Here is a 19107-nt window from a genome sequence, read left to right as displayed (position 1 = left end):
CACAAAAAGACATAAAGCTACTATTAGTTTACATTTTCATGATGATTTAATGGCCTAAAATATTGATAATGACTGGGGTTCTGTGTGAAGATTCAAGATTTGTTGAGTTTCACTCATGGCGTGTCTTCCAGAAGTGCAACTGCCCCGGGGTGAATAAAAAGAGAATGACAGAAAATGAAAGAGGTAAAACAGAGGCAGGGAGGGAGATGGAGCTAATGCATGGAGTGTATTCTGCTCGTAAGCTGGATGTTGAAGGTTCCCTTGGCTAGAGAGACCAAACACACACACACACACACACATTTTCACCTAGTGCACCGTGTTCTCGGGAACGTCTTCATCAGGGACGTTATATTTATGGTCTCTGAATGGACAGCATGTTATGAAGTAATCAGGCTCATTCTGGTGACCAGCCCTCAAGCTGAGGCACGGAAAGAAATAACGAGAAAAAGAGAGAGAACGAGAGGAGGGATGGGAAGGCAGGGAGAGTGAAAGAAGAGTGAAGGGAGGGAGGCGAATCTAGAGGTGAGGATTCTGCCTTAAATCACTGAGCGTGTCTTTATGAGGATACAATTGTTACTGTTCTCTAACCCGTTGGCAGAGGTCCGTTTTGTGTTGTTTCTAACAGAACAGTGCCGCACGACTGTGTGTCCTCAATGAGCAGACACTGAAATATCAACAGGTTTTACAAGGTAAGACCATTCTAACCAACTCTACCGTTTATACATCATATTTTTATATTAATGTATTTATTAAAGAATAAAAAATTTTCTTAGTCTGGAATGTTGATGTCATCTTAACCTGCACAAGTTGTGTTTGCATGTTTTATGGACTTTCCATAGACATCATGATTTTTGTACAATCTATGTATTCTATCCCAACCTACTAAAAAATATTTGTGGGGACATCTTGTCCTCATAATGTTGGGTTTACCTGGAACACACACACACACACACACACACACACACACACACACACACACACACACACACACACACACACACACACACACACACACACACACACACACACACACACACACACACACACACAGTTTTTCTTTCATGTTTCATGAATTTCCACCAATTTCTGTTGTTTTTAATACTGACCTAATTCTATTTTCTATACCCCAATTTCCACTTTCATTAAGACATTATTTTGCATAAAACATTTTTTGTTTACACCTGGTATTTAGATCCGTTTTGGTCAGTTGGATCACAGGTAGAAGAGAGAAAAACATTCTGTTTATACCTGGTGTTTTAATCTGTCTCTTCTGTCCATTTTTAACCACTTCTGTCCTGATTTCTTTGAGGGAAGGGTCTATGAGGGGTAACTATACTGGCTTTTTCAGATCTTTAGATCTAATGGATGAAGTAAGCTCACATAATTTACATATGAATGCAGCCGTAGATTATTTTTTAAGTATCTGCCCTGATGGACGCAAGACCACATAGAACACTGTGACTGTGTTAGAAATCAGGAATGGCGAGAGGACATAGTGCTTGGTATGTTTTTCTTCTTCAAACCAAACTTGGGTCTTCAGCCAGCAAAGCTTAAAAGTATTTTTGAATATGATGCTACAAGCTTGGCATACCTAATTTTGGGCAGTTTCTCCCATTCTTTGAAACCTCTCCATTCTTAGGACCTCTCAAGCTCCATCGGGTTCAATGGGGGGCGTCGGTGCACAGCCATTTTCAGATCTCTCAAGAGATGTTCAGTCGGGTTCAAGTCTTGGATCTGGCTGGACACACAAGGACATTCACAGAGTCATCCTGTAGCCTCTCCTTTGTTATCTTGGCTGTGTGCTTAGGGTCATTGTCCTGTTGGAAGATGTACCTTTGCCCCAGTCTGAAGTCCAAAGCACCCTGGAACAGGTTTTCATCAAGGATGTCTCTGCACATTGCTGCATTCATCTTTCCCTCAATACTGACTAGTCTCCCAGTTCCTGCCATTGAAAAACATCCCCACAGCATGATGCTGCCACCACCATACTTCACTGTACGGATGGTATTGTCCAGGTGATGAGCAGTGCCTGGTTTCCTCCAGACATTACACTTGCCATTCAGGCCAAAGATTTCAATCTTTGTTCCATTAGACCAGATGATTTTGATTTTCAGGTTCTGAGAGTCCTTCAGGTGCCTTTTGGCAAACTCCAGGGAGGCTGTCATGTGCCATCTGGCCACTCTACCATACAGGCCTGATTGTTGGAGTGCTGTAGAGATGTTTTTTTTTTTTTTTGGAAGGATCTCCTCCCTCCACAGAGAAACGCTAATACTCAGAGTGACCATCATGTTCTTGGTCACCTCTCTGACTGAGGCCCTTCTCCCTCGATTGCTCAGTTTGGCCAGGCGGCCAGCTCTAGGAAGAGTCCGGGTGGTTCCAAACTTCTTCCATTTACATATGATGGAGACCACTGTGCTCCTTGGTCTCTTCAATGCTCCAAACACTTTTCTGTATCCTTCCCCAAATCTGTGCCTTGATACAATCCCGTTTCTGAGGTCTACAGATAATTAAAAAACCTCATGGCTTGGTTTGTGCTCTAACATGCACTGTTAACTACGGGACCTTATATAAACAGGTGTGTGTGACAGGTGTGTGCCTTTCCAAATGATGTCCAATATACTGAATTTACCACAGGTGGACTCCAATCAAGTTGTAGAAATATCTCAAGAATGATCAGTGGAAACAGGATGCAACTGAGCTCAATTTGCAAGGCAGAGTCTGTGAATACTTATATAACGTGATTTTTTAAAATATAAATTTGCAAAGGTTTCAAACAAAATTTTTTCATTATGGGGTATTGTTTGTAGAGCTGAGGGGAAAATAAATCCATACTCCATTTTGGTGTATGGATGCAATATAACAAAATGTGGAAAATGTGAAGCACTGTTAAAGGGTTAGTTTACCCAAAAAGGAAATTTATGTCATTAATGACTCACCCTAATGTCGTTCCACACCCGTAAGACCTCCATTTATCTTCAGCACTCAGTTTAAGATATTTAAAAAAGATATTTCCAAAAATATCAAAAACTACGACTTTATTCAGCATTGTCTTCTTTTCCGCATTTGTTTTCAACCCTCAAATAAAGAATCAAACGGTCATGAATCAGCGGATTGATTCATGATTCGAATCACAAACGGCACGAGATTTCAGCAGTTTGACACGCGATCCAAATCATGAATCAATAAGCTGATTCATGACCGTTTGAATCTTTATTTGAGGTTTGAAAACAAACACGGAAGAGAAGACAATGCTGAATAAAGCATTGTTATTTTTAGACCAAAATGTTTTTTCGAAATGTTTTTTTGCTTCAAGAGATTCTAATTAACCAACTGATGTCACATATAGACTACTTTGATGATGTTTTTATTACTTTTCTGGACATGGACAGTATAGTGTGAATACACTTGCATACGCTCTTGGACTAAATTTAAATATCTTAAACTGTGTTCTGAAGATGAACGGAGGTCTTACAGGTGTGGAACGACATTAGTCTTGCATGACCAGTTGAGAAAAGAAAATTATGAATGAATCAGTTGTTCATGATCTATAACTGAAAATAGACTGACTTTAACGCACAGTCGAAACTACTTTACACGAATCGAGATCAATTTCAAGAAGTGACTCCTTCACTGATTTCCATAGTTGTAATAGATATAGATGATGATACTTCCTGACTTTCCTATTTTAATGTCTTTTATCTGTTTACAAAATTTGAAACACTTTTTAAATGTTTGTGCATCTGAGATGAATCATTAGATTTAGTTGGCTTGGTTTATGCAACATAATTATTTTGATGGATATTGATCCGCCTTAACAGAGAACACAACAAAGAAAGTTTTAAACAGTGTGAATCATCCAGTCATCAAAAGGTGAGATCAAGCAACTTGAATGAGTCAAGCTAATCATTTTCCATTACTCAACAGCAAACTCAATAATATTGTAACCGTTCTGAATGTTCAGAACACTGTGCACAAAGTTTACCCTTCTCTGCTTTGAATCACATTTTGAGACAGGGGTCCCTATAATCTAAACCTACCCTGGAAGGACACATTTGCCCATCAGTCCTTCATCTGTCAGGCTGGTACTGGCTTGTTGCCATGGTAATACGTCTGGAGCTGTAGAGTCCTCATTGGACTCAGTACTGAGTGAGATTTTGAATGGCTGCTTCCATGCCGCGCTTTTGTTTGGAATATTGAATACTGATTAAGAATGCTGTTTAAGGGAGGGCTGTTTTATCTATCTATCCATCTTTATAGCTCTATCTCACCCTCATACTCTCACTCCTGCCAGCTAACACACATACACGCAGGGCTAATGGTTTGATGAGTCACCGTCTGCTGTCTTTTAGGTGCAGACATGTGCACCAATCTTATGTTTGAGACTCGACTCAGCTCGATGTCAGACTCGACTCAGCTGGTGGCCTTCTTCCAGTTGACATGACATTTCAAGTGTCCTGCTGTGTAAAACTAGTTTCTCTAAAAGTATGTTTCTCTAATAATACTACTACTACTAACAACAACAACAAAGGACGATACAATTAATTGATTATATTATAAACAATTAAATCCATTATAATTAATTTATTATTATTATGTATATAATATACATTTATAGTATTAAATAATACAAAGAAAAATAAATAAATAAATGATAAATTATTGACACTTTTTATACATGCTGCCAACCTCATATGAATTAAATACACCAGTATTGCGCATGTATTCTTCATTCCATCTATATTTTCCTATCATCATTGATTCATGTGTTTTATGTGCATATGTTAAAAGGAATTATAGGCCTACTAGTAGCGGCGCTTGACCATAAATCTATATAGGGTAGATTCTGGGTCTTAGCGTTAAAGCTACACTGTGTGATATTTTCCCCCATCTAGCGGTGAAAAGGTATATGACCATCCAGTGAAAAATAGTTTCTGTTCCTTTCAATTCTGATTTGGTTTCAACTCCTACTGTGGCCAATTTAGTCCAAGATTAACACGGCAATCCCCCTCTTCACATTCGACACGGTGCCATCGAGTGTTAAAACGCGAAAGGCGAAGCTTGAATTTACGGGTATGTCCCTCTTTGGCTAATGTACTTTCAAGATGGAGGGGCAACATGGCGACCAGCATTTGAACCCCTCACCCGTATGTATTTTTAATGGCATATTATAAACTTACGAGAATACTTTATTACTTGAAAGAAGTAAATATACATTAATGAGCACATATATTTTTTGAAATAACTAGGTGGTTTTAGCTACGAATAAACAAAAAAAGTTACACAGTGTAGCTTTAATTTGTAATAAACATTTTGTGAGCGTTATATTCTAATATGTAGTATTTATTGCCTCTGAATGTTGTTTTAGAATGTTAGCTACAAGGAAGAATTCTGGTGAAAAGTGAAAGGGTAATTTCTATTGTCAGAGCAAACACAACAGAACTATGAAGACTATTCACATTAGCATGTTTAAATGTTCATTCATTTAATTTAGTACGAAGAAATGTTAAAATAGCTGACGCGGATTGATATCATCTTGGTCTGGAGCAAGATTTACGTAATGTAACGTGAACATACATAAGTGGAGAGAGCAGTCTAAAATCTCCCCAATGGCTCTCAATTAGGCTGCGCTGCAGTTCCATTTTTCACCACAGATTTACCTTGGAAAACGGTGGGGCGCTGAAGAGCTGGGTAGGGCTGAGGCACTCGCTTAACTGAAGCAATTTAAATTTAAATGTTAAATTTTAATGTATCCTACTTACTTTACGATTTAAAATATTCTAGAAAATCTGAAAATATTTGTTACAGAATGTGTAACACATTTACAATTTATTGTTGATTCAGTTTATTTAGTCTATGGTTTGGATTAATATTCTGATATCGGCTTCCTTTACAGACGAGCTGTGACTGAATTATACAATATTGTTAAAAAAAGTTGCTGCCTTACATTTTTAAGTACAATCAACTTGGATTTTTAATTAATTTCAACTTAAATTACTATAAACTGACTGAGTTAAATCTAGTATAAAAGAAAATGTTGAACAAACTAAATTAAGGAAAACTTTTCCATGAAATTGAATTATGCTTTTCTAACAAAATCGAATTGGTTTGTAATAATTTGTTGTAATCTTGTTGTATGAACTTAAAATCATTTAGTCAAAACTACTTAAAATCATGTCGTTTTAACTAGATAAAGAGTGGTAGAACTGATGACCATATGTAGTCTATGGGAACTGTGTCACGTTCATTTATTTTCTTTATTTCTATAAAACTATTAGTCAACAACACTTGATTACTTGCTAATCAGTAATGATCAAGAAAATCTTTTTCTCATCATTGGTATTAGCACAGTTACAGCTCACTGAGAACAGCACAGCCTAACCACAAGGTCTGCAGTTCACGATAATGGTAACCTCAAGAAATCGACACAACATAACACAACTTTTAAATGTCAAATATAACATCAAACATTAACAGGTCTTTCCCTTCACTAAAAAAACACATTAAACAACACTTAAGTTCAACATTTACTCTCCTGGTCCATCCATATGCAAAGCATGCTAGAAATACACTGCCCAGTTCAGTCAGCGCAACATAAATGATTCATGTAGTCCCAACACAAATGGTTTAGGTTAACTTAACATTTTACAAATTTGAGTTCATTCAACGTAATAAAATTGAGTAAAAATGTAAATTAATTTGTTTCAGTTTATTTTATTTAAATGATTCATTGTTTTATAAACTGCTTCGTTTATTAGTCATATTCTATTGTATCTCGACTGCTTTGTCTCTATGCACTGGTCAGTATTTGAGATACCATGTGTTTGTAATGAGCTTGAAAGGTGTTGATGAGTCATATCAGCTAAAGGAAAGACTAGCAGCAAGTGCAGTCCGCCTGGGTTTAGTTTGCCAAAGCCTGTGATTATTAAAAGCATTTATGCAGTCAAGGTTCTGAGCAGTCAATAACAATAGAGGTTTGAATCATTTTACATAAACAGAATGAGGACAGAGATTATTTATTTGAAGCAGAGTTGGCACTCATGAATGCATTTAGCAAACATCAATATTTCTACACAAGCAGTTTCAGATATGATGAGTGCAGAAAAAGAAATAAGTACCTAAGCCAGTCGGAGGCTTATTTCTGCTTCAAAAGCTTGGCACCATGGGTCCTTTGTGCTGAGATGATTCAGTGTCACAGCATGAAGATATTGACTTCACTGTTCTGCTCCAGATTCTGAGAACTTTAGTGGAGAAAATGGTTTCTTAAAGAGGCCATAGTATGCCCTTTTACAAAGGCTTGATTTTGTTTTGGGATTTTCTAATAAAAAACACATTTTCCCCCACATATTTTACATTCACAAGTTCACACTTTCATATATTTGGCTCGAAACCAGAATGCTCCCCCCAGGTTAGACCTAGAAGTGAGGAGATGGGGGAGGTTGATGAATGCTGATAAACTGTCAATGAACAGAGGTAAGTCTGCTATACATTCAAACCAAAATGTATTCAGTCACCTTCAACATTTTCTCACATTATCAAAGTTTATTTGCTGGTAAATGTAGTTTAGAAAATGGAGTGAAACTGTGTTAGAACAAATTCATTTTGATAATGTCGGATAACTTCGATAGAAAGGTGCAATGGATTACAATCAACCAATAAGATGTTCAATTTATTTACACAATTAGATAATACCAGTTTTGGCCAACAAATGACTAAGAAATGCTTCATTTTTACTTCAGTCTGTGGTGTAAAAGGTCACATTAGCGCATTAAAGAAAAAACAATCCCAAATTTGAAGTAAAAAAAATACATCTGGTGTCTGAATAAAGTTTGGTTTGAGTGTATACCTCTTATCTCAATAACTGAGCTGAACTGAATGCGATCCTCTTGTGTTAATTATTTGAATGTGCTCCTCCCGAAATGTGTTAATAAAACATCATTTGTTGCAGCACCTCTCTTCCCAGTCAGTAATACTCTGCTTAGTTTCTGTCTCTATGAAGCCCGTTCCTTTCGAAAAGCACAGTGCGCTCTGATTGGTCGGCTGGAACAATGTGCTGTGATTGGTCAAACGCTTTTAGCGTTTTGGAGGAATTGTTACTTCATTTACCATAACTGTGTTAGACCCAGGCTGAGAAAAACCACACCTCTTGGACATGGCGACAATACACTACTAACGGGACTCCACCCCCTTTTTTTGGGTATTTGTTGGGTGCTAGTTATTTAAATGAGGGATTTTGTGACATGTGGGCCTACATTCCCAGAAGAATACTAAAGACTATCATCGAGTTGTTTCAGGGAGTTCAGAAACCATGCTTAATGCTAGAGACTAACTCCTTTTGGAGTGACTTTGTGCTTTGTAACAATGCAGACCTTTTTCATGCTCAAATATTACACAGCAAGGAAAGTTAAAGGGCTGGTTCAACCAACAATAAAAATTCTGTCATCAATTACTCACCCTCATGTCATTCCAAACCTGTAAGACTTTCCTTTATCTTCAGAACACAAATGAAGATATTTTCGATGAAATACGAGAGTTTTCTGTGCCTCGATTGACGCTACCACTTTGACGCTTCAAAAAGTTCATAAAGAGATTGTGAAACTAATCCATATGAATCGAGTGGTTTGGTCCAAATTTTCAGAAGAGATGGACACTTTATAATATGAACAGATTGAATTTAGGCTTTTATATATTGGTAGTGACATGCACAGCAGTCACATTCTTCAGAAAATGTAAAAATGTTGACAATCAAATTAGGCTTTTGTTGACATGCGCTTTCAAGGGTGCCTTTACTGCTTCTCTTTACCTCAAAAACCATGTCTCATTCTCAGCTACGCCTACAGTACCTTGTCATGGGATTCCTGCCAGGAGCAATTTGGAATTGGTTTGTTCAGTAACAAATATTCCCCAGAGACATGGCACAAAAAGTTGTGAAAGTGAAGCAAGCTTATAAAGGAGAGCCATAATCTCTGTGGACCAATTACGGTTATCATCCTATTAAATAAAAGAGTGACATTCAGAGATGTTATCCTCTTTGTGAAGTATTGTCAAAGATAATGTTGTTATTCTCCATTTCTTTTATATTTTCAGATAAGCAAAAGCGTTAGCTGATTTCCTCAAGCCTAGACATGGAAAGGACAGAGAATAAAGTGAGTGGAGACAGAACCATAATGTTAAACCACAGAGTAGAGCGGAAATGTTCTAATTGAAACACATTTTTCATTGGTGAAAGCTGATGATCTTATTTTCCTTCCCCCAAGGTTTCCACCATCTCCCCACAAAAACAAACTGTGAAAAATAGATCCAAGTCCACAGAAGAGGTACAGCAAGCCAAAAAGGTAAAGGCTCCGCAGAATGCTATGTCCCACACATTTCCATTTAATTTGACGCTTACCTCTGACGCATCTCTAATGTGCCGTGCGTGGCATTTGTACATCAAATAAGATGATGATTCAATTGGCAGGGATCTGTCTCAATTTTCAGTTTTTACAAGCATTGTCACCTTACTAAAGATTTCAGCAGCTGTCCAGCACCATCTAGTGATGTGGTCTAATAATCTCTCTCACTCTGTGTGTGTGTGTGTGTGTGTGTGTGTGTGTGTTTACTTGGAGAGAAAGTATCACTACCTCTATTCTCTGTCCATGATGGTGTCCTCATTGGGAAAATGGTCCTATCAATAATAATAATAATAATAATAATAATAATAATAATAATAATAATAATAATAATAATAATAATAATACTTTAAAAAATAACTTTTCTAATATTTTAAAACTTAATTATTTAACATTTAAATACTTAATACATTATAATTATTATTATTATAATAATAATTATAATTATTATTATTATTATTATTATTATTATTATTATTATTATTATTATTATTATTATTATATACAAAGTATATCTACCTTTCTTTGAGTGCAACAAATGAATAATTAAATAAACAATAATTAAAAACATAATAATCATAATCATAAACAAATAATAATAATAATAATAATAATAATAATAATAATAATAATAATAATAATAATATATTTAAATATACTTTAAAAATCGTATTATTATTATTATTATTATTATTATTATTATTATTATTATTATTATTATTATTATTATTATTATATTTTAATATAGAAAGTATATCTATCTTTCTTTGGGTGCAACACATACAAATAAATAAATAAATAAATAAACAAGTAACAACAATAATTATAATTATAATTATAACTATATAATTATTACATTTAAATAACTTTAATAATTGTATTATAATTATTATAATTATTATTATATTTTAAATATACAAATAATATCTACCTTTCTTTGAGTGGATAGAAAAAATATATTTATAATAATAATAATAATAATAATAATAATAATAATAATAATAATAATAATAATAATAATAACCTTTTAATATTTTAACATTGTTAAAAACAAATATTAAATACTTATTATGCATTTAATATTTTAAAATACGTATTACTTATTTGACATTTTAACAATACTTATTATTATTATTATTATTATTATTATTATTATTATTATTATTATTATTATTATTATTATTATTATTATTATATACAAAGTATATCTACCTTTCTTTGAGTGCAACAAATGAATAATTAAATAAACAATAATTAAAAACATAATAATCATAATCATAAACAAATAATAATAATAATAATAATAATAATAATAATAATAATAATAATAATAATAATAATAATAATATATTTAAATATACTTTAAAAATCGTATTATTATTATTATTATTATTATTATTATTATTATTATTATTATTATTATTATTATTATTATTATTATATTTTAATATAGAAAGTATATCTATCTTTCTTTGGGTGCAACACATACAAATAAATAAATAAATAAACAAGTAACAACAATAATTATAATTATAATTATAACTATATAATTATTACATTTAAATAACTTTAATAATTGTATTATAATTATTATAATTATTATTATATTTTAAATATACAAATAATATCTACCTTTCTTTGAGTGGATAGAAAAAATATATTTATAATAATAATAATAATAATAATAATAATAATAATAATAATAATAATAATAATAACCTTTTAATATTTTAACATTGTTAAAAACAAATATTAAATACTTATTATGCATTTAATATTTTAAAATACGTATTACTTATTTGACATTTTAACAATACTTATTATTATTATTATTATTATTATTATTATTATTATTATTATTATTATACTTTTTGAATATACAAAGTATATCTATATCTTTCTTTGGGTGCATAGAAAAAGTATAAAAAACACAATGATTAACAATTGATTAATTAATAATTAATAATTAATAATAATAATAATAATAATAATAATAATAATAATAATAATAATAATAATAATAATAATAATAATAATAGAAATGTAATAACCTTTTCATACTTAATTGGGTCATCGAATGCCCCTTTGTTATTTTTTTTTTTTACAGGAAATATATCTTTATAAATGCAACTGATTTCTCAAGGTATATGCTAAGGGAAGATAAGTTATTAAAATGTGTATTCAAATTTTGCCCATGTCGCATGCAAAAAAAATAAAAAATGATTTTGCACATTTTTGGACAGTATATGTCGTCATTTAGTCATAAATCCTCTTACTGCATTCTAAAGTCTTTCGCTTTTGCGCTCCTTCCACAGGCTTTTCATACGCCACAAAAATCTCTTCCGGCTAAACCAGAAACCGAACAACTAGAGGTAAACATGAAATGATGGATTATGGAAAGCTTTAGAGTTTAACTTTGAACAAATGAGATCAAAGATTAGTCCCAAGCCCAGTCCGTGCTTGTGCTGTCAGAGCCGCTTTATTAGGCTATGTGCTTTATGTTCGTGTTTGATGTCCGCGATTACATTGTGTCTAATGGTTTGTTTATTTTATAGGAGACCTCAGAACTGAGTGCCTCATTGGAGGAATTCAAATGATTCAAACTTCAGGGCTTTGAGATTTAGACAGATCAACTGGAATTATGGGTAATAACAAGAGGATGACTCTGTGTCTCTGTTTATGGAATTGTGATATTACTTAGCTTAGTTAGCATAGAAGAAAACCAACAATAACCATGTAGCTTCTTGAATTTGTATGAGTCTGATGATGTTTGTGAAGTAAATGCAGAACTGCAGAACAGTGTGTGTGTGTAATTCATGAGCCCCGTCTCCACTTCCTCATACAGGCTCGTCTACAAGTATCTACAAATATGCATCTGCAGAGTATCAGAATGGCAATGCATTTAATGTATGGCTCTCTACAATGTCGGTAATTATTTTGATTAGCCTTTGGCTTGACTAATAATGTGTTGCTAATGTTACACGAACCGTGTTCCCGCTCACCATCCCAGAGCAAGCTGCCTTCTAAAAACCAGCATCCTTAGAAAGGCTTTGAACAGGACGTCAGTGGAGAAAGGCATATACAATTGCAATCGAAATTATTCAACCCCCTTGACCTCGAGGCATTTTGCTGAGAAAGAACAACATTTTATGAAAACTATATTCAACAAAGGCATCAGAGTGATTCTGAGAACATAAAGTTGATAAGAAATGAGAAAGAAAAAAATCTAATTGGCTCTAAACATTCATGTTCAAAATTATTCAACACCCCAAAAAGCAATTTTGTGCAGAATATTTCATATTCTTTCTAACCTCCAATAAACGCTGCCTGTAAGTGCTTAGAGGCTTCTGTCACATGCAATCTTGGCCCATTCCTCGCTTGAAAAAGCCTCCATATCACTGAGAATCTTTGGTTTTCACGTTACCACTGCTTTCTTCAAATTTCCACATCCTACGGCTGATCCCTGAACCAAGCTACAGTAGATTTGGATGTATACTTTGGGATGGCTGTCCTTCAGGAAAGTCCTTTGATCATCAAGCTTCCGCCTCTGCACCGAAGGCATTGCCATCTTTGCCAAAATGGCTTGATTCTTCAAATAATTCAAGATTTTCACTTCCTGCAACAGCAAAGCAGCCCCATAATAAGACTGGACAGCCTCTGCGTTTGACCATGGAGATGGGGTTCTTTTACGCTTTGCCTTTTTTGAACCAGACATATGATCCAAGTGTCCAAAAAGTTCACTCCATAAAACATTGTTCCAGAACTCCACAGGTCTATCCAAATGATTTTGAGCATATTCAAGTTCGATTTTTATGTTCTGGAGTGGTATTCAGCAAGATGCCTCCACATCAAGGCCATGCTTGTCTAGATTTGTTCTTATGCATTGAAATCTTTTTCCTCTTTTCACCAGATCATCTAGCAAGTCTTTGGGAGTAAATAGAGGGTTTTTCTTAGTTGCTGTCATCATATATTTTGTTCCCCTTAATGATTTTGTGCTTTTTCTACAATACCATCAATGCTTTGGAAATCTTCTTGTAGCCATAGACTTTTATAATAGCTTTTGTGAGAACTCTTTTGATTTGGCCATATTGGACCCACTTTATATTAGGTGGCCTTAACTATGTTCTAAAATTTAAATTAATAACTTGATACGATGCACTTCTTGTTTACATACATGTTTTTACATTGTACTTACATTTTTAAAAATACCTGCATGTAATTACATCTGTAATTAATTTTTGTAGTTATATTTGTAATTACACTTTTGACACTTCCCTTACCCATAACCCTACCCTTAATCTGACCCACAAACCACACCTGTCCCTAAATCTATCCCTTTCCCATTTCAATACCAGCAAAAGTGTTTTGCAATACAATATGAAAACAATAAGTATTTATGATAGTTAACAAAAAGGCCACCTAATATAAAGTGGGGCTGCCATATTTGCTTCTCAACTTTAGCACATGAATGAGCTAAATATACGTGTAACAGCACAAGCTAATTCAGTTTTTTTTATAGAGTTTCCAAAGGCTTAATTGCATTTTAACACAATTTTGCACCATACCATACAAATAAGTGACTTGAAAACAGCAGCTTTGAATAGTGGTTGAATAATAATGACATAGCTGTATTTAAAAAAATCCCATAACTCCCATAAGCATTACATTATATATTGACATTGTCGCATTTAATTTACCACTAAACTAGATACAAATAAAAAAATAAATAAAAAAACACTGTATCTTTAGAAAAGCCTACACTTGTACATTTTTACAGTCTCCAGGGGTTGGAATAATTTTGATTTATCAATTTATTCGCAACTTTCATCATAACGTAGCATACATCATAATTTATGATATCAACAGAAATGAAAAAAAAAAATCACGACAGAGGGTCTTGAAGCTATTAAACTTGCTGGATATTTTAATGGTACAAAGACCCACATATCAAAAGATCAAGACAAATTTGGTTTCTCATGTCATGCTTTTAAAACAAGGGATAGTTCACCCAAAAATGCTAATTCTGTCATCATTTACTCTCCCTCAAGTTGATCCAAACCTGTATGAGTTCCTTTGTTCTGCTGAACACAAAAGAAGATATTTTGAAGAATGTTTGTAACCAAGCAGATCGACTACCATAGCATTTCCCCCCCTACTATGATAGTCAATGGTTGCTATCTCTGCTTGGTTACAAACATTCTTTAAAATATATTCTTTTGTGTTCAGCAGAACAAAGAAACTCAAACAGGTTTGGAACAAATTGAGGGTGAGTAAATAATGACAGAATTTGCATTTTTGGGTGGACTATCCCAGCCTATTCAATAAAAACAACTCTTATCTAATGCAGTTTTGCAAATCAACTAAATATACTTTTAATGTACTGGAAACAAAACAAAAATGCTGATTTACATGATTTTAACAGTGTGAGGCGGAGAAGAAACAAATATAGGGAAGCTGGTGATTAAATGACTGACTTGAACCAAAAGTCTTCTATTCAAAACACCAAATGATCAGCCTTGTATTTCCAAAAGTATCCTTTGCAGTCAAAGGGTACCACCTCATTTCTATTGCTAACAACCATGCCAGTGTCCCCTGGCAGATAACAGACAGACAGACAGATGCAGAGAGTTCACATCATGAGCTTTCACCCACTCTAAATTATTTCTGCTTATTTGGCACAGAAAATGACTGGGGGCCGGATCATTAGTGCTGTTGTTCCATTGTCACATCACCACAGTCAGCTCACCGCATGAGTACGGAATGATCCTGAAGGGCAGGTTACCTGAAGCAGAGTACCAGGGTTTGAAAATTAGAGTTTCAGGAAATAATGTGCTCACACTGACACTTTATGAGGAAACAAATCAATTATGTCAAGCTTTAATTTCATTGCTTGTGGGTGTTCATGTTTGCCAGCTGGCCAAGAATGTTTGGGGTGAAAGTTATTTTTATTGAATGCACCACTGTTGTTATTTGATTATTGTGAATGTCCGACTAGTTTCTGGGAAAACAAATATAGGGAAAAAAATACAATAAAACTAATGAGAAACATCTTGAGAGATTTAGAAAAGGCAGGGTTGAAAGTGTCTTCACATCCCGATAAAGCAATCATTTAGTTAAGTGCTCTCTCTCTCTCTCTCTCTCTCTCTCTCTCTCTCTCTCTCTCTCTCTCTCTCTCTCTCTCTCTCTCTATATATATATATATATATATATATATATATATATATATATATATATGCTATCATCTGTGGAAGGCGCAGGACCATTAAATGTCTGTCCAATCATAGAACTCATTCCGAGGGTAACAATAGGATGTCCTACCTGCCTGTCAATGTATGTTTTTACGAGCCCGTTCTCACGAAAATGTGTATAAATAGTACGACTATGTAATCTCATGGAATGTATATGCCAAAACTCATTTTGGCGTGCATATGGTACACATTTTTTGCCTGCATATGATACACACCTTATGGCGTATTATACGTACAAACATTAAACATTCCTCCTGAATCAAAATAAAAACCTTATGGTGCTTTCACACCATACCTACTGTAATTTGGAAACGTGACAGCAATACTATCAACGGGGAAATGAATCTGCAGCATTCAGGTGGTACAGGCCAGTGCTCTTTAAGTTGATTATGTTCATTATTATTGTAATGGTATGTGCTTTGAGATATGAGGTAGTTTAACACTGTCTCTCATGGCTTTTGTTTGCTGTATGCCTTCATGTGTTTTGAAGGAGGCGTGTTTTTGGAGACGCGCTGAATGGAGGGTGGGATCTCACACTTTCAAATCTAGCTCGCTATTGCTAAGCCTCTCCAAAAACTGCCTACCCTACCTTAACTCTTTTCTCGCCAAACACGGAATTTTACGCTATTTGTGAGAAAACGCTTCCCGGCCAAAAACGGAATTCCGTTTTGACTTTGACAGGTGCTAGGGGGTGCGATTACGCATCTTCTGAATGAGTACTGAATCTCCTGATCAAAACACACACGAGTAAAATAAGCGATCGTGTGCAAGCACATGCATATATGAAAAATAACGTGATCATCATCATATGAATCATAACTGCCTAATGCTACTGGATGAAATATGCACCCAGGACGAGCTACAGGACTGTGCAAGCATTAGAGGTGTTGATGTACTCGATCTTCTCCATCTGTGTTTGATCATCGCTCTGAATCTGATATGAATGCAGTTTTTGAAAAAACACACACAAAAAAACTTAATTTTCTCAGCTTTTTGTTAAAGGAGTTACTTCAGTGCTGGGAAGATGAATCTGTATTTAAACAGGGTCATCAATGTAGTAGAAATGTGATTTTTTTTTAAACTTTGGTGCCTTCTAGACTGAGAAAAGACAGAAAATGTATTTTTTGTCTCATGGGGATGAAAGACTACAATTCCCAGAATGCTTCGCTGCCCTGTGAGGCCATTCCCAAAGCCACCTACTGGATTACTGTGACTGAGTTGGAGAAGACACTACAATTAAAAACTGAACGTGTCTGTTCAATATAATGAGTGAGTTACCGCGCGAGTATCACAGCACTGAGCACTAACTGCAGGAGTCAGATAAATGAGCTGATGAGGTCTCGTGATGAGAGCGGAGGTAATCGCGACTACACTCGCGGCATACATTCACAACGCGAATTCAGTCTGGCGCATTTCAGTTCATGCCTTTGCAAGCTTAACTTTCATAGAAATTAATTTGAGAAGTTAAAAGACTTACATTGCTCACCATAGCTCCGTCTAGATGAGTGCCTGTAGCTGCGAGGTGTGCTGTGAGTGTAATCTCCCATCCCCCATGCACGGGTTCAGAACATGTGGAAATGTCTCCTTCTGCTGGCTGTAATCTTTAGCCTTTGGCCAAACATTCCTCCTATGATGCAAATATTGTCAATTTGCATCATAGGAGCAATTTTTCCAGAAATAAAATGCATAAATCTCTTGTCTCAGGGGGATATGGGGGGGGGGGGGGGGGGGGGGGGGGGAAGGAGGAGGAGCACAATCATTTGAAAATACTCCAGGGTTTCTACTGATACAAAGCCATATGCTAATCGCTGAAGTAACCCTTTAAAAGGTTAGCTTTTTTTTTATTTTTTATGAAACTTACCCATATTCAAGTGTTGATAAAATAGGAATGCAACATTCCATGCAGTTTTTTTTGTTTTTGTTTAAAAAAAAAGGGTCAGCTCTTTCTTTTGATATATTGCATGCTCACACTCTAAAAATTGCTGGGTTAAAAACAACCCATGTTGGGTTGAAAATGGACAAACCCTGAAATTGGGTTGTTTGAACCCAGTAAATGGACCCATTCCAACAACCAAATTTCTGGGCTTGTCCATTTTCAACCCAACTTGGGTTGTTTTTAACCCAGCACTTTTTAGAGTGCAAATAGTCATAAAACAAAAATATTTTATGGGCTATTAAATTTTGGTGAAAATGGTCAAAAACCCTGGCGGTGGCTGGCAACTATTTTTTAAACGCTTGCGGGGAAAGAGTTATAGCACTGGGATAATAACACTTTCAGTAAGGTTCCGTAAACATATAACTACATTAGCCAACATGAACCAACAATGAAAAATACTAATACAGCATTTATTAATTGTTGTTAATATTAATTTCATCATTTACTAATAAATTAATAAAGGCACAACGTGACCACTGCATGTGACATAAACAAACTTTCTTAGTAATGACAACTGTGCTAAAATCAAATGAGATAAAGATTCGAAACACTTACAGTTGCTGTCTTCTGTTGCTAGATTGCTTCTCTCGATATTGTAATATCGATCTAGCTTATACTGCAGTGTGCAACAAGTGTCTCATAATAGCCATGGAGCGAATGCACATGCAGAGTAAATTTATAACATCATTTTCAAATGTATCAAATATGATAAAACAGCGCCGCGTTATCTTTGACCGGTAGAAGCGGAAGCAACGGCTGTAACATAATAAAAGTTCTGCGGCTGTCATTAGCAAACGTTTCAGCGTCCTCATTCAGCTCCCACAGCACTCAGCCCTGCTCTGCTTCATACAGTAACATTGTTAATAATCTCACCCATGAACATGATTTATGCCCGCGTCCCGTCCAAATTGTTTTCCACCTGCTGAGGTGAAGATAACAACTCCCAAGATTCCGCGCTCAATCTCTGCGTCAGCTATGCCTTTGTTTTTTAATAGGCACCCTCTAGCGGCGAAAAACTACATAGCGTGCCTTTAAAATAAAAATATGTATCTGTTAATATTATTTATCAATATGGTTACACTTTATTAAGATGGTTCACTTTAGATATTTTATTATAAGTAACTTTGTAACTTCATGTCAACTAACTCTCATTAGTTTTAGCAGACTTGTATAGGTTTGTTTAGGTGTTAGGGTTCGGGTTGGGTTGGTTAACACTTTGTTTTACAGTATAATTGTTAAATGCAGTTACTATAGTTATAATTATAAATTACGCATAATCACATGCAACTAACCCTAAACCAAACCAACCCCTAATCCTAACCCTTTAAGTATGTACTTACTTAATATTACTCAGTAAATGTATAATTATAGTATAGCAAAGAGACTTATAGTGGGTAACACTATTTTACTGTCCTTGTTACACATTACATGTAGTTATTATAGTAATAACTATAAATTAAACTAAAAATCCTAACCCTACATATGTAGTTAATTATACTGAACAAAACTGATCAGACTGTCTAATAATATGAGA

General features: G+C 34.7%; 1 long non-coding RNA gene across 2 annotated transcripts; it reads left to right on the top strand.

Annotated features, from left to right (window-relative positions):
- The first annotated feature begins 240 nt into the window (after positions 1-240).
- On the top strand, positions 241-12194 carry LOC137046405 (uncharacterized). 2 transcript variants are annotated; one of them, XR_010898953.1, is made up of 6 exons: positions 241-522; positions 599-689; positions 9085-9143; positions 9255-9332; positions 11705-11761; positions 11945-12194. It is a non-coding gene; the product is annotated as an uncharacterized lncRNA (long non-coding RNA). The 2 variants fall into 2 exon arrangements; XR_010898952.1 differs by lacking the exon at positions 241-522 and having other exon boundaries at positions 531-689.
- The last annotated feature ends 6913 nt before the right edge of the window (positions 12195-19107 follow it).

Source organism: Pseudorasbora parva, chromosome 18 (genome assembly GCF_024679245.1).
Source record: "Pseudorasbora parva isolate DD20220531a chromosome 18, ASM2467924v1, whole genome shotgun sequence".
NCBI lineage: Eukaryota > Metazoa > Chordata > Actinopteri > Cypriniformes > Gobionidae > Pseudorasbora > Pseudorasbora parva.
Note: the sequence above shows the minus strand (reverse complement) of the source record. Positions and strands in the feature narration are given on the sequence as shown.